We start from the raw sequence: 23,839 nt of genomic DNA, 5'->3' as shown, positions 1-23,839 counted from the left end.
GATTATGTCATAGTGTTCGGCCTGTGTTTTCCTCTAAGAGTTTTATAGTGTTGTCCTTACATTTAGGTTTTCATCCACTGTGAGTTTACTTTTGTGTATGTGGTGTTAGGGAGTGTTCTAATTTCATTCTTTAGCATGTAGCTGTCCAGTTTTCCCAGCACCACTTATTAAAGAGGCTGTCTTTTCTCCATTTTATATTCTTGCCTCCTTTATCAAAGATAAGGTGACCCATATGTGTGTGGGTTTATCTCTGGGCTTTCTATCCTGTTCCATTGATCTATATTTCTGTTTTTGTGCCAGTACAGTACTGTCTTGATTACTGTAGCTTTGTAGTATAGTCTGAAGTCCGTGAGCCTGATTCCTCCAGCTCCATTTTTCTTTCAGAACATTGCTTTGGCTATTCAGGGTCTTCTGTGTTTCCATACAAATTGTGCAATTTTTTGTTCTAATTCTGTGAAAAATGCCACTGATAGTTTGATAGAGATTGCATTGAATCTGTAGATTGTTTGGGGAAGTATAGTCATTTTCACAATGTTGATTCTTCCAATCCAAGAACATGGTATATCTCTCCATCTATTTATATCATCTTTAATTTCTTCCATCAGTGTCTTACAGTTTTCTGCATACAGATCTTGTGTCTCCTTAGGTAGGTTTATTCCTAGGTATTTTATTCTTTTTGTTGCAGTGGTAAATGGGAGTGTTTCCTTAATTTCTCTTTCAGATTTTTCATCATTAGTGTATAGGAATGCAAGAGATTTCTGTGCATTAATTTTGTATCCTGTTACTTTACCAAATTCATTGATTAGCTCTAGTAGTTTTCTGGTAGCATCTTTAGGATTCTCTATGTATAGTATCATGTCATCTGCAAACAGTGACAACTTTACTTCTTTTTTTTTTTTTTTTGCGGTATGTGGGCCTCTCACTGTTGTGGCCTCTCCCGTTGCAGAGCACAGGCTCAGCGGCCATGGCTCACAGGTCCAGCCACTCCGTGGCATGTGGGATCTTCCCGGACCGGGGCACGAACCCGTGTCCCCTGCATCGGCAGGCGGACTCTCAACCACTGCACCACCAGGGAAGCCCTACTTCTTATTTTCTGATTTGGATTCCTTTTATTTATTTTCTTCTCTGATTGCTGTGGCTAAAACTTACAAAACTGTGTTGAATAATAGTGGTGAGAGTGGGCAACCTTGTCTTGTTCCTGATCTTACTGGAAATGGTTTCAGTTTTTCACCATTGAGAATGATATTGGCTGTGGGTTTGTCATATATGGCCTTTATTATGTTGAGGTAAGTTTCCTCTATGCCTACTTTCTGGAGGGTTTTTATCATAAATGGGTGCTGAATTTTGTGAAAAGCTTTTTCTGCATCCATTGAGATGATCATATTGTTTTTCTCCTTCAGTTTGTTAATGTGGTTTATCACATTGATTTATATATATTGAAGAATCCTTGCATTCCTGGGGTAAACCCCACTTGATCATGGTGTATGTTCCTTTTAATGTGCTGTTGGATTCTGTTTCCTAGTATTTTGTTGAGGATGTTTGCATCTATGTTCATCAGTGATATTGGCCTGTAGTTTTCTTTTTTTGTGACATCTTTGTCTGGTTTTGGTATCGGGAGATGGTGGCCTCGTAGGATGAGTTTGGGAGTGTCCTTCCCTCTGCTATATTTTGGAAGAGTTTGAGATGGATAGGTGTTAACTCTTCTCTAAATGTTTGATAGAATTTGCCTGTGAAGCCATCTGGTCCTGGGCTTTTGTTTGTTGGAAGATTTTTAATCACAGTTTCAATTTCATTACTTGTGATTGGTCTGTTTATATTTTCTATCTCTTCCTGGTTCAGTCTTGGAAGGTTGTGCTCTTCTAAGAATTTGTCCATTTCTTCCAGGTTGTCCATTTTATTGGCATATAGTTGCTTGTAGTAATTTCTCGTGATCCTTTGTATTTCTGCAGTGTCAGTTGTTACTTCTCCTTTTTCATTTCTGATTCTGTCGATTTGAGTATTCTCCCTTTTTTTCTTGATGAGTCTGGCTAATGGTTTATCCATTTTGTTTATCTTCTCAAAGAACCAGCTTTCAGTTTTATTGATCTTTGCTATCTTTTCCTTTATTTCTTTTTCATTTATTTCTGATCTGATCTTTTATTTCTTTCCTTCTGCTAACTTTGGGGTTGTTTTGTTCTTTCTCTGATGGCTTTAGGTGTAAGGTTAGGTTGTTTGTTTCTTGAGGTAGGATTGTATTGCTATAAACTTCCCTGTTAGAACTGCTTTTGCTGCATCCCATAGGTTTTGGGTTGTCGTGTTTTCATTGTCATTTATTCCTAGGAATTTTTTGATTTCCTCTTTGATTTCTTCAGTGATCTCTTGGTTATTTAGTAGTGTATTGTTAATCTCCATGTGTTTGTATTTTTTACAGATTTTTTCCTGTAATTGATATCTAGTCTCTTTTTTGTGGTTGGAAAAGATACTTGATATGATTTCAGTTTTCTTAAATTTACCAAGGCTTGATTTGTGACACAAGATATGATCTATCTTGGAGAATGTTCCATGAGCACTTGAGAAGAAAGTGTATTCTTTCTTGTTGTTTTTGGATGGAATGTCCTATAAATATCAATTAAGTCCATCTTGTTTAATGTATCATTTAAAGCTTGTGTTTCCTTATTTTCATATTGGGTGATCTGTCCATTGGTGAAAGTGGGGTGTTAAAGTCCCCTGCTATGATTGTGTTACTGTTGATTTCCCCTTTTATGGCTGTTAGCATTTGCCTTATGTATGGAGGTGCTCCTATGTTGGGTGCATAAATATTTACAATTGTTGTATCTTCTTCTTGGATTGATCCCTTGATCATTATGTAGTGTCCCTCTTTGTTCCTTTTAATAGTCTTTATTTTAAAGTCTATTTTGTCTGATATGAGAATTGCTAACTCTAGCTTTCTTTTGATTTCTATTTGCATGGAATACCTTTTTCCATCCCTTCACTTTCAGTCTGTATGTGTCCCTAGGTCTGAAGTGGGTCTTTTGTAGACAGCATATATGGGTCTTGTTTTTGTATCCATTCAGCCAGTCTATGTCTTTTGGTTGGAGCATTTAATCCATTTACATTTAAAGTAGTTATTGATATGTATGTTCCTGTTACCATTTTCTTAATTGTTTTGGGTTTGTTACTGTAGGTCTTTTCCTTCTCTTGTCTTTCCTGCCTAGAGAAGTTCCTTTAGCATTTGTTGTAAAGCTGGTTTGGTGGTGCTGAATTCTCTTAGCTTTTGCTTGTCTGTAAAGGTTTTAATTTCTCCGCCAAATCTGAATGAGATCCTTGCTGGGTAGAATAATCTTGGTTGTAGGTTTTTCCCTTTCATCACTTTAAATATGTCCTGCACCTCCCTTCTGGCTTGCAGAGTTTCTTCTGAAAGATCAGCTGGTAACCTTATGGGGATTCCCTTGTATGTTATTTTTTGTTTTTCCCTTGCTGCTTTTAATGTTTCTTCTTTGTATTTAATTTTTGATAGTTTGATTAATATGTGTCTTGGTGTGTTTCTCCTTGGATTTATCCTGTATGGGACTCTCTGTACTTCCTGGACTTGACTGAGTATTTCCTTTCCCATATTAAGGAAGTTTTAAACTATAAGGTCTTCAAATATTTTCTCAGTCCCTTTTTTTTTCTCCTCTTCTCCTGGGATTCGTATAATTCGAATGTTGGTACATTTAATGTTTCCCCAGAGGTCTCTGAGACTGTCCTCAATTCTTTTCATTCTTTTTTTCTTTATTCTGCTCTGCAGTAGTTATTTCCACTATTTTATCTTCCAGGTCACTTATCCGTTCTTCTGTCTCAGTTATTCTGCTCTTGATTCCTTCCAGAGAATTTTTCCTTTCATTTATTGTGTTGTTCATCATTGTTTGTTTGATCTTTAGTTCTTCTGGGTCCTTGTTAAATGTTTCTTGTATTTTCTCCATTCTATTTCCAAGATGTTGGATCATCTTTACTATCATTACTCTGAATCCTTTTTCAGGTAGACTGCCTATTTCCTCTTCATTTGTTTGGTCTGGTGGGTTTTCACCTTGCTCCTTCAGCTTCTGTGTGTTCCTCTGTCTTCTCATTTTGCTTAACTTACTGTGTTTGGGGTCTGCTTTTCGCAGGCTGAAGGTTCGTAATTCCCGTTGTTTTTGGTGTCTGCCCCCAGTGGGTAAGGTTGGTCCAGTGGGTTGTGTAGGCTTCCTGGTGGAGGGGACTGGTGCCTGTGTTGTGGTGGATGAGGCTGGATCTTGTCTTTCTGGTGGGCAAGACCTCATCCAGTGGTGTGTTTTGTGGTGTCTGTGAACTTATTATGATTTTAGGCAGCCTCTCTGCTAATGGGTGATGTTGTGTTCCTGTCTTGCTAGTTTTTTGGCATAGGTGTCCAGCACTGTAGCTTGCTTGTCACTGAGTGGAGCTGGGTCTTAGAGTTGAGATGGAGATCTCTGGAGAGCTTTTGCCATTTCATATTACGTGGAGCCAGGAGGTCTCTCATGGACCAATGTCTTGAACTCGGGTCTCCCACCTCAGAGGCTCAGGCCTGACACCCGGCCAGAGCACCAAGATCCTGTCAACCACATGGCTCAGAAGAAAAGGGAGAAAGAAAGAAAGAAAGAAAGAAAATAAAGTTATAAAAATAAGAAATAAAATAAATTATTAAAAATAAATAATTAAAAAGTAATAAAAAAAAAAGAAAGAGCAACCAAACCAAAAAACAAATCCACCAATGGTAACAAGTGGTAAAAACTATACTAAAAAATCCCCAAAAAACAAAAAAAAAAATGGACAGGCAGAACACTTAGACAAATGGGAAAAGCAACGCTATATAGAGAAAATCACAGAAAGAGGCATACACATACACACTGACAAAAAGAGAAAAAGGAAGAAAATATGTTTATTAAAGAAGAGCAACCAAATCAATAAACAAATGTACCAATGATAATAAACTCTAAATACTAAACTAAGATAAACATAAAACCAGAAACAAATTAGATGCAGAAAGCAAACCCCAAGTCTACAGTTGCTCCCGAAGTCCACCACCTCAATTTTGGGATGATTTGTTGTCTACTCAGGTACTCCAGAGATGCAGGGTACATCAAGTTGATTGTGGAGATTTAATCCGCTGTTCCTGAGGCTGCTGGGAGAAATTGCCCTTTCTCTTCTTTGTTCACACAGCTCTTGGGGCTGAGCTTTGGATTTGGCCTTGCCTCTGTGTGTAGGTCGCTGTCTGGCATCTGTTCTTCACCCAGACAGGAGGGGGTTAAAGGAGCCGCTGATTAGGGGGCTCTGGCTCACTTGGGCCAGGGGGAGGGAGGGGTACAGAATATGGGGTGAGCCTGCAGTGACAGAGGCTGGCGTGATGTTGCAGCAACCTGAGGTGGTCCGTGTGTTCTCCTGGGGAAGTTGTCCCAGGATCACGGGACCCTGGCAGTGGTGGGCTACATAGGCTCCCAGCACGGGAGGTGTGGATAGTGACCTGTGCTTGCACACAGGCTTCTTGATGGCTGCAGCAGCAGCCTTGGAGTTTCATGCCTGTCTCTGGGGTTCACACTGATAGCCAAGGCTCACGCCCTTCTCTGAAGCTCGTTTAGGTGGTGCTCTGAACCCCCTCTCCTCACGTACCCCAAAACAATGGTCTCTTGTCTCTTAGGCAGTTTCTGACTTTTTCCCTGACTCCCTCCCAGCTAGCTGTGGGGAACTAGTCCCCTTCAGGCTGTGTTCACGCATCCAACCCCAGTCCTCTCCCAGCCCCCACCCTTCCCAGCGGGTGAGCAGACAAGCCTCTCAGGTGAGTGCAGGTCGGCACCGATCCTCTGTGCAGGAATCTCTCTGCTTTGCCCTCTGCACCCCTGTTGCTGCGCTCTCCTCTGTGGCTCTGAAGCTTCCCCCTGCTACCCTCCGTCTCCTCCAGTGAAGGGGCTTCCTAGTGTGTGGAAACTTTTCCTCCTTCATGGCTCCCTCCCGCTGGTGCAGGTTCTGTCCCTATTCTTTTGTCTCTGTTTATTCTTTTTTCTTTTGCCCTACCCAGGTACGTGGGGAGTTTCTTGCCTTTTGGGAAGTCTGAGGTCTTCTGCCAGCGTTCAGTAGGAGTTGTTCCACATGTAGATGTATTTCTGATGTATTTGTGGGGAGGAAGGTGATCTCCATGTCTTACTCCTCTGCCATGTTGAAGGTCTAACAGTCTGAGTGGTCTTTACTTCAAAGGGAGGCATTGATCTGATCTTTCATCTTCTCAGCTGTTGCTCACCAGCTTCCTTTAGATACTGTTTGAACTAAAAACCCCTCATTTCCTGATTTGCCATATCATGAATTGCCATGATACTTCTAATCCTCTCACTTGGAAGCTACTAGATGTACTTCTTGAAGCCTTCCTTAGTCTCCAAGTTTCCTATCACATTGGGTTCTGGACATATGGAATGCTGGACAATCTCATGTGATACTGATTTATCTTTACCCTAATATTTCACTTTTAATGCTTTCAGAGGCTTCTAAAAATGATTTCATTTCCTCCTTCAGATCATCTTAAGGAATAGGTTATACATTCTATTAAGATAACGGTATTGAGGTAACATATAGTACATCAGTATTAGACCCAAGGTTAGAAATCTCTAATTCTTTCCTACAGATCACTTACCAGCCCGTACTCCACCCTGTCCCCAACTTCAAGCATGGGAGGAAGCAGTATGTAAATGATATCATTGTCTCAAACCATCTTGTGGAAAGTTGGACACAAATACGTCATTTTTTTCAAAAAATGTCAATTGAGTTTATCCAAACAGAATTTGCTTGGCCTTTATTATTTCAGTTAAACACTAAGTACATTTCACTTTGAAGAAATTGAAATGAGTTTACTTGACAAGTCATACCATCCAGTTCTGATTGCTGTCTTAAATTAGAGAATTCCAAAAATTGGGCGTGACTTGTGGGTAACTGTATGGTGTAGGGGCTTGAAGTGATTTTTGTCTGGTGCATTGAAATGTAAACATAGTTTAAGAGAGTTAGACTTTTTGGTACTAAAATAGGAAACTTCAGTCTTTAGGCATTCACTTTGTTAAAATTCCTGGATAGCACGAGGCACATAAAGTGTAGAAACTTTTTACAGATAGAGTGTTTGAAGTGGTTGTCTTCCTTGCACAGAATAATGCAGTAGAAGTCTTTTGTTAAATAGTCAGTGCCTTCTTGGAGATAGGATTTTGAAGCAGAAAATGCTAAAGCAGATTGTTGATTTGCCTGTGCTGATGTCTTCATGTGTTTTGCTTGGAAATGTCTCACTAGATCGTGCTTCATGAAGGCAAGCGTTGTCAGTTTTGTTCATCACTGAATCCCTTGGCCCAGGACAGTGCAAAGTAGGGACTTAATATGTATTTGTTGAGTGAGTTAATGAATGGGTATATAAAGACTTTAAGAAATGAGGGTACGTCTTTAGTAATGACTAGTAAGTGAAACCGTAAATTTAATAAGAGAGGGCTTGTATGCTTCTTGATCATGATCATAGTGATATGAATATATCATCTAAATACATCATTTAAGTATGTATACTGTAAATGCATGACAAAACAGGCAAAGCTGGGGCTTCAGAGCTAGAAAGACTGCTCTGACCATGTTTTTCTTTAATGGGAACAAAATACAGCTGTGAGATTGTAGATGATGTGTGTAGAATACCTAGCATGGAACAGTGGCTTTCTGTTCTCATTCGTGCTTTTTTTCAGATAAAACTGAGAAGGAAGCAGTCATGTCTTAAGTCAGTGGTTCTCATCCAGGGTGCTTTTGGCCCCGCATGGGACATTTGGTAATGTCTGGAGACATGGTTGATTGTCAGGACTTGAGAGGATACTAGTGGCATCTGTGGCCATAGGCCAGGGATGGTGCCAAATTATCCTCCAGTGCCCAAGACAAGGCCTCCCGATAAAGAATTATCTGGTGGGCTTCCCTGGTGGCGCAGGGTTGAGAGTCTGCCTGCCGATGCAGGGGACACGGGTTCGCGTCCCGGTCCGGGAGGATCCCGCATGCCGCGGAGCGGCTGGGCCCGTGAGCCATGGCCGCTGAGCCTGCGCGTCTGGAGCCTATGCTCCGCAAAGGGAGAGGCCACAACAGTGAGAGGCCCGCATACTGCAAAAAAAAAAAAAAAAAAAAGAATTATCTGGTACAAAGCATCAGTAGTGCTGAGGTTGAAAAACCCTGTCCTAGTCATTCATGAAAGTTATAATATTAAAATATTGATCAAATTAAAAAGTGTCACCATATATATCTTAAGTTGGATGAGATATTATTCTGTTAATATGTAGCAAATGAATTTTTTTTTCAGTTCTTGATACTTCGGTTCCTGACCTAAGTTAGTTTTCTTAGTTTCTGTCAATATCAGGGATTCTTTTCATCAATATACTTATGTATCTTAAGAAGTTATTTGCTTTGCAAACAGTAGAATACACATATATCTAATGAATCATTGCTGAGCTCAGCAAATACTATTATTTGAGACTTACAACTGCCACAGAAGGTTGGAACTATTAACTTGTCAGTTAGATCAAAGTACATTTGACCAAAATAATTGGATCAGTTTACTAATGTTGATTAATGAATGCATGAAACTTGATGATATTATCTGCTTGGTAGGCACTTAGCCTGCATTCTAAATCTGTTAATTTTTTCTTTTTTTTTGAAGACATTAAAATAAGGTTTCTACTTCCTCTGGAAGAATATTGTGGATTTCTGAGGCAGGAGAAGAGATTTGGAAAATTTGGGTAATTCCATTGTTTCCTTTCTCATTAGACATTGGGCGATGTATCATGTTTGGGTTAATTGTATGGAGTGGAAAAGACTTAGAAGACATATTTTGTGTTTATTATTGTTGGCTTAAAAGTTGACTCCTTTTCCTGGATGTTGCATGACACATCAGTTATTCGTTTGGTATTGACTTTGGTGGTCTGATGTTTCCCCAGAGGGGCTCTGATGTTGCTGAATCTTTCATGCTGTGACTTTGTTTTCAACTCCTGGGTGCTGTCTCAAGTATAGCTTCTTGTAGTGAAAATTGATGATACTTAGGACTTTAGTTTGTTTCAGGTACCCCGCTAAATGCTTTTCATTTTATTGATGAAAATGCTTTTCGTTTTCTTCTCTCACAATGCCATGAGGCATAGCTATTTTTACAATTCCCACTTGTCCGTGGTTGTATAACCTAGAGGGTGGTGGGGCCAGACCTGCTTAATGACCTTTGCTGTCTTCAAAGGAGGGGGGCTAGGTGGTGGTGGTGTACCTTGAGGGGGATAATATGGAGGGAGATCTGATGACATCAGTGAACTATAATACAACACCATTTCTTAAAGTTCTGCAAGGACAGGGAAGGCACTTGCTGGTGGAGGAAATGGGGTTTTAAAAGGATTGCCTTGTGAAGTCAGTTTTCCCTCCCTTTCGATAGCAGCTGGGGCAGAATCGGGGGGTAGAGACTTGCAGTAACACCTGTGACCCGAGAAGAAGCTCCCCAAGTCAGGTTTGGCTGCTTGAGTTTAGACAGACCTCTGCAGGCCCCATGACCCTCTAGTTCTGCCTGACGATGGTCTAGGATGGCAACATCTCTGGGGAGGAAGCCATTCTACAGGGTTTTCACGTCTAGGAAGCTAAATGAATTGAGGTTTGTACTACGCTTTGTGTGCATGTGTGCACGCACTTGTGACTCCCATTGGCGGTGACGAGGGAGGTATTGTCTCTCCTGTGGGTGCTGGGTGCATGCCTGATAGAACTCAGGTCCCATGGGAGTGTAACTAGTTAATTCTGCCCAGTTCTCTTGGGTCTGTGAGCTCCTTCTGGACGGATAATGTGTTAACGCTAGTCATAACAGAGACCAAATGTGTTCTAGGTGCTCTTGGTTTGAACGATGCGGAAACTGAGCAGCTGCCTAAGGTTATCAGCCAGTGGGTGGAAAAGCTGGGATTCCTACGCAGGACTGTCTGACGTGAACACCTGTGACCTTTTCACCACTTCTTCATCTTTTCTCCATCTTTCATCTCCATCTCTGGCACATGGTAGTTAATAAATGTCAGTTGAAGGAATGCACGCTGCCTGTGCAACCTTACAGGTGGAAACTAAGTATTGCTTTTACCTGAACATAATGCAGAGCTGCAAAACAACAGAAGAGTGACAAAGAGCCTCAGGTATTCGAGCCTGATGAGCTGCCAGAAGGGAGCCCTATGTTCTAAGGGTCTCCACCTGTTTGTGTCTCTCAGGTCTGGATTTCCCAGTCTCCACTCCAGCTTCAGAAATCTGCTTCTGGAGCCTTTCCAGGGAAAGCTTTCCAAATGTTCCTTGATGCCATTTGGACTTTGACTTTCAGTATGATTCTTCATTCTGACACTCCCTGATGGTGGCTCCCCTGCTGCCCTGGAGGGAAGTCCTTACCCACCCCCAGCTCCAGGTGTGGGCCCCCTCTAGCTGTGGGACTGGAGAAGAGAGGTTGGCCTTTTTTGCATCTCAGGTTTCTCCTCTGTAATGTTAGGGACTTGACATAGTAGGTAGTCTATTTCCATAGTTCTTCACCAGTTTTTTTTAAATCGGGCTTCTTAAGAATACGCTAAAAACACACAGTTTTGTGGGACTCAGACTCCCCTCACACAAAGCCCATCTATCTACAGTTAAACCACGTAAAAGATCTCTTCTTTACTGGGTTCTCTCCATCTCTGACAGTGTATGGCATGCCATTATAACATTGTGTTCTTTTTAATTAGCAAATTTATTGTGAAGATAAGTCTGTATTAGGACTAGTCAAATTCATAGACCTTTCAACCTGAGCTTTGACACAGAAAAAGATTGAGGATTTTGGCGTAGGCTCCTATCAAAGAGGTGCTGACAGCTCCAGACTTTAAGACTTCTGGATTATTCCTTCTGACTTTTTACCCCGTGTTCTCATCTATATTATACAAACAATGGATGAATATGTTTTTCTTGGAGGAGTGAATAGTGGAGAGATGTTTTGTAGGTGGAGTTTTAGCCTTACAGGGAACATCAGTAATTTATCTCCAGTGTAGTTTAAACACTTAATGGGTAAAGCATTTGAGGAGCTGTTGGGTCCCACAGAAAAACTTGAAATCCTCTTTCCTCATTACTGTCGATCTCTGCACATAGCAGCTACCCTCCAGAGTCCCCATTCCCATGACCCTAAATGCTCTGAACCTCTTTTCACCCCACCTCCTTTCCTGGCCTTGTTTTCTGCCAGTAAACTCTGTTCTCTGTTGAAAGGATCCCACCCACCTTTCTGGGGCTGCTTCAGAGATCTGGGCTGCTTCCTTTCACGGGGATGTTTTCGGTCACTTAGGTTTTACATATGTTCTTTCATTCCTGTCAGAGGTGGAAGGTAGGAAACTGAAGGGGTAAGAGGAAAAAACAACCTCACGGGCATCCCAAAGTATTACAGGACCATGTGGTACCCACACCACTCACTCCAGCAGACAGTCTCTCAAGTGGAACATACCTTTCAGCAGACGAGCAGTTTATTCATAACATTCTAACCAGTCCCTCATACATTTGAATCAAACCTTTGTTTTACTCGCATGTATTTTTGAAGGGAAATAAGTGAGCAAAATCAAATATTTGGTTTACAGCAGTTAAGATGGTTAAATGCAAACGTTCTTGGCTCGCCCCTCTGCCCCCCTCCTTATTTTTGGGCCCCTGTTCTGCCTCCCAGATAGTCTGATAGCCTGTTGCCCTGGGACTCGGATGGGATTTTATTTACTGCCTGGTGGAAACAGTTGGGAGGTGGGGTAGGGGAAGCAGTTAGAATAATACAGGCATTTTGAAACAGTTTCTTGGCTTTTTTTTTTTTTGGCAGCTAAGATAGGCCTGCTCAAAATATTTTTTAAAAAATGTTTTACCTTAGTGGGTTCTGTGTTTGCCAGTGTAAATGTTTCCGAATTGTTCTCTTGATTTCATTCTTAAGAATCTAGGCAACTGGTATAATGTATATATACACAGAGATTACTTTTGTTTTTTTTGGTTTAAAAATGCGATTATTTTTGTTGAGAAATGATGACTGTGAAGTTACCTATCAGAAGCCAGCTAATTGAACTCCATGCAGAGTGTTTCTATACATTATAGTAATATAAGGAGTAGTAATGACAATGCTGATCTCATAGGACTTGCCTTGGCATTTATGAGAAAATCCCACAGAAGTGAGGAAGTTACCAGTCCTTTTATTTTCAACACTTCAACAAATTAGGGCATAGAACTCAGTATCTGCTGGGTCCCATATGGGAACTGAATTTTACTGAAGTTTAATGTGGAACTGAAAGACCTGAAAAGAGAATTTAACAGGACAAATGGGTTCTGGCAAAAAAGGTAGCAGGTTAGTGATGTAAGTTAATAATAAGCAACTTTCGGGCTTCCCTGGTGGCGCAGTGGTTGAGAGTCCACCTGCCGATGCAGGGAACAGGGGTTCGTGCCCCGGTCCGGGAGGATCCCACATGCCGCGGAGCAGCTGGGCCCGTGAGCCATGGCCGCTGAGCCTGCGCGTCCGGAGCCTGTGCTCCGCAATGGGAGAGGCCACAACAGTGAGAGGCCCGCGTACCACAAAAAAAAATAATAAGCAACTTTCAGTGGCGCTCTTACAGTTGATCATATTTGTGAACTATTGGCAATAATTTTTGTTATTCTGTAAGGACTGCTCTTTTGGAATACGTTTTTTTTTGCTGTCTTTAGTCTTTGAAGACACAAGAAGGTTAAATGCCCAATCTTGTTAAGCAGTGAGGGGGAAAAAATTTAGGGGTTTTGCTTCCTTAATACTTTGGTCTATTTTGTATCTTTTATATTTAATTTTTTTTTTTTTTTTGCGGTACACTGGCCTCTCACTGTTGTGGTCTATCCCATTGTGGAGCACAGGCTCCGGACGCGCAGGCTCAGCGGCCATGGCTCACGGGCCCAGCTGCTCCGCGGCATGTGGAATCTTCCTGGACCGGGGCACGAACCCGTGTCCCCTGCATCGGCAGGCGAACTCTCAACCATTGCGCCACCAGGGAAGCCCTATATTTAATTTTTTTTTCCCATATGTAAGAGAAGTAGTGTGAGGTGCAGGAGGAAGCAGTTGGCTCTAGTCTTGTTTCTGCCATTGTTGACAGTTACTTAATTTTTTGGTCTTGAATACGTTACTGAATTCCTGTGGCCCTCAGTTTCCCCATCTGTAGAGTGACGTGATTGGACTCAATCATGTCCAATCTCTTAGCTGTCTGAACAGTGCTTTCCATCAATGAGGGTATAACTGGCCTCACTGCAGAATGTAGAATACCAGACCATTATCCCATGAGTTTCAGAGTAAGTCTGGGGAAACTACACAAAGCCACTTACTCTAATTGACTTGCCGTCCTCAGTGTGTATCACATAATGATGCTATCCTATTGTTCAGTGAGTTAGATCCTACAAATTCCCCAGTTGCCAAAACCGTGATGGATCTTCTTGCCTTGGTAGACACGTTACTTTCATGACTTACATTGCACATGATGATAAACCCCCATGGTTTTCTGAGCTAATGTGCAAGGTAATGCTTCCAATGGGGGGGAAACCCTACATCTACCTGTTTCTCTAAACAGGACATATTTTGCCCCACTTTAAAAATAATTCCATTAACAAATGTAAAGATGCATAATAAGATGTTACCATTTCCAAGTTTATACTGTTTTTTGTTTAGTGTAAGCAAATTTTGCTGTCTCTAGTCTTTAAGGACGTAAGAAGGTTAAATGAAATGAAAGAAAAACATGTTTCTAGGGCTTCCCTGGTGGCGCAGTGGTTGAGAGTCTGCCTACTGATGCAGGGGACACGGGTTTGTGCCCCGGTCCGGGAAGATCCCACATGCCTTGGAGCGGTTAGGCCCGTGAGCCATGGCCGCTGAGCCTGCGCGTCTGGAGCCTGTGCTCCGCAATGGGAGAGGCCACAACAGTGAGAGGCCTGCGTACCGCAAAAAAAAAAAAAAAAAAAGAAAAAGAAAAACATGTTTCTAAAATATCATTGCAGGGAACTTCTTATTCTGGTCATGCCAATAGCAGCATACTTTTATCAGAGGACCCTGATGCAGATAACAATTATAAACGGTGGACAAGATATAAAATCCATATTTGAAGCCACCAGAGAGCAACTGATAGCTGACAGAAATTGGAGGGAAGTTGATTCTTGAAGGATGTGAATTGCGCTGGATAAAGTTAACATTCATATACTGTTTTTGCCTGGTGGCATTCCCACTCTGTGCATAGTGGGATGGCTAGATGTGGAGCAGAAAGTGGCAGTTACTGGCTGGAGGAGTTGGGAGATGAACGGCATTTGTGGCTGCCAGAGTGACTGGAAAGTGAGGAGACACATCCAGGGACGGAGGGAGTCACAGAAGAGGAAGCCGCAACATTTTACATTAAACTCTGTCCAAATTCTTGGCTGATTCATGGAGAGACTCTAAAGTTCCCAATGAGAAGAAACAGCTGGAAAGCTGAAAGAACTGAGTAGTTCCAGCCACTGTACACCATAGTGAAACAATTTGGAGTTTGAATCTAGCTAAGTAACTGATCAGTATTCTTCAGAAAAAGATGGTCTCTACAACATAATATTCATAATAGCCTTCCCATAATACCAACCACATGAAGAAAAGGGAAATGACTCAATAGTCAAGAGAAGAAACAGTCAATAGAAAACAACCCCAAGATGACTGAGATGCTGGAATTTAGTGCACAAGGACTTTAAAAGCAGATATTATAAATATTGTAGGCCCAAAATATGGTCATAATGCAACAATAGATGGGAAATTTTAATAGAAAAACAGAAAACAAAAAACCCAGATGGAAGTAAGATAAGGTAATTTTGATCAGGCTGTCTTCAAGTTCAGTTATTCTATTTTGAACAAAGATAAATGATTCAAGAAAAATGGAAAAGTGTCTTGGTGCTGTTAGGATAATATCAGCTGTTAGGATAATATCAAATAGTATATATGTAATTGTAACCTCAGAAGATAAGAGAATGTGTCAGGAAAAATAGTTGAAAAGATAATGGCTGATGGTTTCCCAGATTAGGTGAAAAACAAACTTAAAGATGAAAGCAGGTCAGCAAACCTCAAGATGAATACAAGGAAAATCACACCTAGGCACTTCATAGAAAACAGCTGAAAATCAATGAGAACGTTGAAAGCAGCCAGAGCTAAAAGATAAATTACATACAGTAGAACAATGATATAAATGATGGGTCACATCTCATCAGGAACAAAGGAGGTTGTAAAGTGGTGGAACATTTTTAATGTGCTAAAGAAACAAGCTATTTGAAATTTTATGTCCAAAGAGAAATCCTTCAAAGACAAAGGTGAAATAAAAGTATTTTCAGAGAAATGAAAATGGAGACAATTTGTTGTAGATCTTCCCAACAGGAAATTCTGAAGGAAGTTCTTCAGACTTAAGGGAAATGACACCAGATTCCACCAGATGGAATAGTGTGGGGTTTATAGCATAAGTAGATGTAAAATTCATACATTTTAATATATTATGAGTGCTGTAGAGATCTTAAGGATAGTGAGATCTGTGAAACTGTCAGTGTTCTTACAAGAAGAACAAGAATTTTATGGTGTTTTGTAGTTTTTAGTTTTTTAAAAACATGTAGGTTGGGCTTCCCTGGTGGCACAGTGGTTAAGAATCTGCCTGCCAATGCAGGGGACACGGGTTCGAGCCCTGGTCCGCGAAGATCCCACATGCCACGGAACAACTAAGCCTTTGTGTCCCAACCACTGAGCCTGCGCTCTAGAGCCCGCGAGTCACAACTACTGAGTCTACGTGCTACAGCTACTGAAGCCCACGCACCTGGAGCCTGTGCTCCACAAGAGAAGCCCCTGCAATGAGAAGCCTGTGCACTGGCTTCTCAGTGCAAAAATAAATAAATAAATAAAACAAAAAAAAACCATGTGTAGGTCATTTATAAAATCATTCTCACAGAATTGTTTGGGAGAAAGAACTTAGATGATATGAAAATCAGATTGTAAGAGATAAGGAGGTGGTGGTGGTAGTGGGTGTAGATCAATCACACATTAAGGGGACTGGAAGTAGTTGCAGGAGCAAACAAAGTTTTTGTAGAATTATTTTAAATAAATTCTGAGAGATCCTTCTCTTACAGCAATTCTGATAGGATAGAAAGGGTGGGGATGGAGGGAAGAGGAAGGCACTGATAACCAACTCTTAGTAGAAACAATGCCAGAATCTAGGTTATCTAGAATTATAAGTCTACAGAATCCATAGGTAACTAGGTGATCAAAACTTTCCTGAAGGAGTCTTGGTGTAAAAAGTATCCTGCTCAAATGTATCCACTCTGCTCTCCAGACTTGTGGATCGTACACTGATATCAGCAAAAACGTCTTAGTATGTACCCTATATATGTAGCCCATGAACTATTGAGCTAATATATTATGAATGTTATAAAACATTCTAAACAGAAGATAAAAAGGAAGAGAAATACAAAGAAACAAAAGTAAAGTTCTGGTATTATTGGATCACAGCATTATATTTTGTACCTTTTGAGGACTGTATCTAGTTTGAAGACCACTGCAGTGACAATAAAATGGGATGTACTTGTAGTTATTTTGTTTCGGATCATCTGTCTATATTTCTATTTATGGAGTATACATAAAATTTTATACAACTGGAATATCATATGCCTTTTAAAAAAAATCATGGACAGCTTTAAAATTCAATCTTGCTTTTTACCTTTACTATCATTCCTCCCCACTTGAACCATACTACTCCCCTTCATAGATAACTTAATAACCTAGTGCCTAAGCTGTGCTATGTTTCCCATGTCCATCCAGTCATTTATTATTGCTTAATAAATAAGGACATAGTATATGAATGTTTCTGCGCCTTCATTTTCTAACTTAAAATAGGTTGTAGAAAATCCTCCAACATAGATAAAACTCATTTTTAATGGTTACATAATATTCAATGTTGTAAATGTGCTGATTTATTGAACCATTCTTCTATTGGCCATTCAGCTTGTTTCCAGTGTGTTCTTAACTTTTTTTTGCTGTTATAAACAGTGATTCAATAAACATGTTAAATATATATCCTTATGTACTGGGATTTATTTCTTTAAATTATAAAAGATGCAGTTACTAGGTCATTGGATAGCTTTATCTTGAATTTAAGTTTTCTAGATTGATTTCCAAGGTCTTAGAACTCACATTTCCACCAGTGATGCCGAAGAGTATTGTTCTTCTCCCACTTTATGTCCCTGTCAGCCATAGTTCCATCCTTTTTTCCCCATATTTTCGTGATTTGAAAACATCTTGGCAGAGTGGGTGTGAAATGCGGTTTTATGTTTGCATTACTGGTGAGGCTGGGCATCTTCTCAGTCTTCTGGATTTTTCTCTTCAGGGAATTGCATGTTCATGTCCTTTGTCCATTTCCTTATTTGGTTTTGTTCCCATTGGGTTACCCATTTGTTTTGTTGTTAATTTATAAGAGATCTTTGTATCTCATACCCATATTTTTCACGTGCATTGCAGGTATCTTTTCTAATCTCTTATTTAATTATTAACTTGATTTGTGGTATCTCTATGCACAAACCAATTTCTGTTTTCTAAAGTCAGTGTAATTTTTCCCAAAGTCAAATTTGAATTATTTGCTTAGAAATTCCAGTGCAGAATAGGGTAACAGCCCTGAGAGCAAAGTTCTCCTAGTATATACAGGAGCTGGAGAGGCACTGCCTTCACCATGTTCTCTGGATAGACCTACCATGCAGGGGACACATTGGGCACATACCCAAGCAAGGTTTGTTATGAGCCCTGTTGCCCTACTGTGGGAATATCCAGCAGGGCAAGATTTACTTGATCGCATTTTGCTGCCTCTCACATAGTTTTGTCCTCCTTGTGCCTCAGACTTACTGAAATAGGCCATATTTTTTCATTAGGTAATATTGGCTTTAAGAAAACAACATTTCCAGCAGTGTGGATCTTGCAGGTCCTGTAGGGCAGTGGATATTTTATTTCAGCTGGATCAAACCCTGAAAGAGGAATGGAACAGATGTTTGAATTTGGTTAAATGCTTTCAATATTTATTAGTTAGGTGACCTAGTTTAGCAGCAGTTGTATTAGAAAAAAACAAGGCCATTTGGGAAAAACAGAGTTTATTGCATCCACCTTAAAAATCAAAAAACTTTCCCCTTTTAATTTTAGTTAGCTTGAATGTGGGGAAGTAAAACCCCAAGAGATTCTCTTCCCACTTTGAACAGATATTTACATGTATACTACATTAAAAATAGTTTCCCATATGAAATATTTTTTGATGTGACTAGAGAACAGTTTTGGAGCTACAGTTCTTGATGTGCTTATAACTGAGTTCCAGAGCTGGGGAACTTTTGAGGTCGTCTCATAGAGCCTTACACCTTATAAATGAGGGAACAGACTTAGAGGAATTTGATCCACGGCTCTCCGAGATTCAGTGGCACAGGCAGAAGTACAATTTGAATTTCCAAAATCTGATTCAGTGTTTATGCTTTCTCCATCTTGAGTGCTGTGGATGCTGTGTCCTGGAAAAGTGAGCTCTTGGATCCTTGTACCATTGTATCCATCCTTGACTCTTTAGATGCCAGTCTCAGAGCTCAGTGTAAGGAAGGTGCTGGCTAGGAAGAGGGAAGACTGTAGAAGAACAGCTTGTCTGACAGGTTCCCACTATCTTTTTCATTCTTCCGGGTTTATAGGTAATGAGGAAGGAGTGTACAAAGTTAACATCCAAAACCAGAAACCATGAATGTCCCTTTCAGCTGCCATTAGGGTCCATGATGGAGAGTTGACTAAAAATTCATGTAAATACAATAGCTCTAACAGTGCTGTGGGAGAAGAATTTGGAGAATGAGCAGTTGGGTATGAAAGGCTTCCCGGACAAGTGGATATTTATTTCCCATATCTGGCCAACCAGCCATTTATTCCTTGCCGTGCTGTAAGACATGGGTCACTGGAGAATGTAACAGCAGAGGCTGAAATCTCATCATGTGGTATAAGGAGCAGCTACCAAAGGGAAGAGTGTTAGAAAGCAGGAGGGGAAAGAAACTGAAGTGATAATGTGGGGGATATAACATATACCTGATTATTACTGTAAAATTGGCATCTTAAACAGTTGGCTAAAAGGAGACAAAAACATATTTGGAATAGACTGAGATGAATAAGCCTTACGTTTTATCATCCAGAAACACTGAAGGATGGGGAACAGGAAAGGTAAGAAACCTGCCCTTTCCTTCCCTGTTTTTTTATTATTATTTTGTCTATTTTGTTTAGTTTTGGGTTTGGTTGTAGGGATCTGAGGTCTTTTTTACATAGGATTTTTTTTTTTAATAGTGGTAAACCTTGGCCATTTTAACCTTTTTAAGTACACAAGTTACTGGCATTAATTACATTCATGCTGTTGTGCAACCATCACCACTGTGTTTTCAAAACTTTTTCATCACCCCAAACAGAAACTCTGTACCTATTAAACTATAACTCTCCATCTCTCTCCCACTATTTTTCCATTCTGCTCTGTCTTTATAAATTTGCCTATTCTTCGCACCTCATTTAAGTAGAATCATACAGAATTTGTCCTTTTGTATCTGGCTTATTTCACTTCACATCATGTTTTCAAGGTTCTTCCAGGTTGTAGCATGTATCAGAACGTCATTCCTTTTTATGGTTGAGTAATATTCCATTGTGTGTATATCACATTTTGTTTATCCATTCATCTGTCAAAGGGCACACCTTAGGTTGTTTCTACGTTTCACCTATTATGCGTGATGCTCCAGTGAACATTGGTGTACAAGTATCTGTTCGAGTCCCTGTTTTCAGTTCATTTTGGCCATATACATGGGAGTGGAATTGCTGGACCATATGGTAATTATGTCTTTAGCTTTTTGAGGAACTGCCAGACTATATTCCATAGTGGCTGTGGTGCTAGGTTCCTTGATTCTCCGTTGGAAACTGGTGGAGGTCTCTCACTTGTAGGTATAACTATATAGATAACTGACCTCAGGGTTGCTGAATGGGACTGTAAATTCCAAACTCAATATTTACAAATAACTTCAGAATTTTTTTTAATAAAAATTGTTTGAAACAAACATTGCTTTTAACTATACATTTGGGCAGTCTCTGAATATGAATTCTAATGTTACCAGAGGGGTGAAATCCTGTATTTGTGCTCTCCTCCTTATTGGTGGAGGGGAGTAAAAGAATGTGACACCCTTGTGTGTGCATCAGATACTGTGCTAGGTATTTTCACACACTTAACTCACTGATACCCAAGAAAAGTATAGGTAAAGTCATATAATTAATGTACCTCCATGTTTACTAAATAATGAGGCTTCATTTTGTAAACCATAGAACTCACAGTTCTCAGATCATTATATCAGAGGAATGAAAATGTTTCTCTATGCTTGTAATCTGTATTTTGATCAAGGATCACACAATGAATTGTAAAAGACTTTATTTAGATTATGTGTGAAATTAATATATGTTAATTAATAAAACTGAATCGTTTTTAAAAAAACAAATCCCACTTCATGTTGTCTTTACATTAACTTTGTGAGGTGGATATCATTACTCTCACATTGCAGTGAGGAAATTGAGATAATTCTCCCCTTCCTTCCCACGGCAAGTGGTAGAGTTAGGATCTGGTTCCTAGAATTTGATGAAAAAGCTTTGCAGTTGTCACTTCCTCAGTAGGGTAGAAGCCCTTAATTATTGTTTACATTTTGCATTTTTCTTAGATTGTATTTAGTTAGATTTACCCTGGCCTCTCTTAGTTTAGATAAATAGGAGATGGCTGCAATTCCTTTTAAATTTGTGTGCAGGGATGCTGTCCCAAGTAACCAAACGTAGTAACTCATTTTTGACAAAACTAAGGACTTTGGTTATTAACAATATTTCCTTCCATGGTTACTTGCTAAATAAATCATCAAAAACTTGAACTGAATAAGTTTAGTCATCTGTGCTTTTCAGAGCTTTTGAGCAGTTACCTCATGCTTTGCAGATAGGATATCTGCCTCATTAGCTTGTAGCTTTTTTTTTAAATTTTATTATTAATTTTTATACAGTAGGTTCTTATTATCTGTTTTATACACATCAGTGTATACATGTCAATCCCAATCTCCCAATTCATACCACCACCACCCTCCCACCCCCGCTTCCCCCCCTTGGTGTCCATATGTTTGTTCTCTACATCTGTGTCTCTATTTCTGCCTTGCAAACCAGTTCATTTGTACCATTTTTCTAGATTCCACATATATGCCTTAATATACGTTATTTGTTTTTCTCTTTCGGACTTACTTCACTCTGTATGACAGTCTCTAGGTCCATCCACGTCTCTACAAATGACCCAATTTCGTTCCTTTTTATGGCTGAGTAATATTCCATTGTATATATGTACCACATCTTCTTTATCCATTCGTCTGTCAGTGGGCATTAAGGTTGCTTCCATGACCTGGCTATTGTAAATAGTGCTGCAATGAACATTGGGGTGCATGTGTCTTTTTGAATTTTGGTTTTCTCTGGGTATATGCCCAGTAATGGGGTTGCTGGATCATATGGTAGTTCTGTTTTTAGTTTTTTAAGGAACGTCCATACTGTTCTCCATAGTGGCTGTATCAATTTACATTCCCACCAACAGTTCAAGAGGGTTCCCTTTTCTCCACACCCTCTCCAGCATTTGTTGTTTGTAGATATTCTGATGATGCCCATTCTAACTGGTGTGAGGTGATACCGCATTGTAGTTTTGATTTGCATTTCTCTAATAATTAGTGATGTTGAACAGCTTTTCATGTGCTTCTTGGCCATCTGTATGTCTTCTTTGGAGAAATGTCTATTTAGGTCTTTTGCCCATTTTTGGATTGGGTTGTTCTTTTAATATTGAGCTGCAAATATATAAAGAGCATGAGCTGTTTATATATTTTGGAGACTAATCCTTTGTTCATTGATTCGTTTGTAACTATTTTCTCCCATTCTGAGGGTTGTCTTTTTGTCTTGTTTATAGTTTCCTTTGCTGTGCAAAAGCTTTTAAGTTTCATTAAGTCCCATTTGTTTATTTTTGTTTTTATTTCCATTACTCTAGGAGGTGGGTCCAGAAAGATCTTGCTGTGATTTATGTCAAAGAGTGGTCTTCCTATGTTTTACTCTAAGAGTTTTACAGTGTCTGTAGCTTGTAGCTTTGATAATCAGAAATAGAAGAAAAGTGGGGATGTGCATGGCTGGAATTTCTTTGTCTTTTCATTCTTTTTTCCTCTCTTGCTATTTGTTTTTTCTTTTTCTTTTTGTGAATACTAAGCAATATTGCCACCTTACATGTAAGTAATGTTTTCTACTTTTTAACTTTTTTCTTCTAGTTTTACTGATTTTTTTCCTACTTTTCAAAGTACTTGTAAATAGATGATCTCATTTGATACAGGTTTTAAACAATTTCATATACTTGTAGTTTGTAAACTCTTAGAGAATGGTTTAGACACATAAAAACAGGGAAAATAGTATGGAGAAACTCCAAAGTATCCATCCTTATCAATTCAGAGCCAATTGTGTTCTTTTATACTCTGCCTACTTCTCTTCTTCCCCCTGATTATTTTGAAGTCAATCTGTAAATATTTAGCATATATTTCAGTATCCCTAAAAGATAAGGGCTCTTAACACATACTCTCAAGACCTTTATCCCACCTAAGATAATTAATAAAATTTATCATTAAGAATCCAGGTAAATTTCCCTAGATGTTTCATAAGTTTTTAACAGCTTATTTGTTCAAATGGGGATCAAAAAATATTTATCGTGGCAGTTTTTGTTTCTTAAATATTTTGATCTGTGAGTCCCTCTTCCCTTTTTTTTGTTTCCTTGAAATCTCTTCACTGAACTGTAGATTTTGCTGGGAAATTAACATGGACTCTGCCCGTTGAATTTGCTGTAAGTGGTGTGTAGTTCTAGATGCTTGATCACATTCAGGTTTGCTTTTTGATGGGACTGCTTCCTAAGTGGCAGTGTGCTCTTCCATCATGCGGCATGTGTTGTCTCTTTTTGAGATGTCAGCAGTTATTGATTATTGACTACATTTCAATAGGGGTAGCAAATATGGTGTTTTAATTCTATCCTTTTTCTGCTAGAAAAATTTTCCAAACCATCTTTCCTCAGTTGTTTGCTTGAGGTTCAGTTTGTATAGAGAGAGTAGCGGGTTATATGTTGGGCTTTTTCAGAGAAACAAAACCAATTGCATGTGTGCATATGTGTGTGTGTATATATACCATATATAATGAGATTATTTTAAGAAGTTGGCTCATGTGATTATGGAGGCTGGCAAGTCCAGATTTGAAGTAGAGCCTACAGGCAGAGATCCAGGAGAACCTAACCAATGGTGCAGGTAATGTTAGAAGGTAGTCTGCTGCACAATTCCCTCTTAGTCAGGGAGGCTGGTCTTTTTGTTCTATTCAGGCCTTCAGCTCATTAGATGAGGTTCACCCACATGATGGAGGGCAGTCTGCTTACTCAGAGTCCACCAAGTTAAATGTTAATCTCATCCAAAAACACCCTCCAAGTTGAAACATAAAATTAACCATCACAGGCTTCCCTGGTGGTGCAGTGGTTGAGAGTCCACCTGCTGACGCAGGGGACACGGGTTCGTGCCCCGGTCCGGGAAGATCCCACATGCCGCGGAGTGGCTGGACCCATGAGCCATGGCCGCTGAGCCTGCGTGTCCGGAGCCTGTGCTCCGCAACGGGAGAGGCCACAACAGTGAGAGGCCTGCGTACCGCAAAAAAAAAAAAAAAAAAAAATTTACCATCACATGAGGGTGTAGTGCTAATTGTTGATTGACCAGTTTTCAAATAATGAGTTGATTAACATCTTCCAGA

General features: G+C 39.8%; 1 protein-coding gene across 8 annotated transcripts in view; it reads left to right on the top strand.

Moving 5' to 3' along the window:
- Positions 1-23,839, top strand: part of LTBP1 (latent transforming growth factor beta binding protein 1) — a 425,591-nt gene that overhangs the window by 116,982 nt on the left and 284,770 nt on the right. The gene's annotated exons all lie outside the window — the stretch shown is intronic.

The sequence above is a fragment of the Delphinapterus leucas genome, chromosome 13, assembly GCF_059928025.1.
Source record: "Delphinapterus leucas isolate spDelLeu-1000000601 "Yukka" chromosome 13, BTC_Dleu_Yukka2, whole genome shotgun sequence".
NCBI classification, from domain to species: domain Eukaryota; kingdom Metazoa; phylum Chordata; class Mammalia; order Artiodactyla; family Monodontidae; genus Delphinapterus; species Delphinapterus leucas.
The sequence above is the reverse complement of the archived record's forward strand: the minus strand, read 5'-3'. Positions and strand labels throughout refer to the sequence as shown.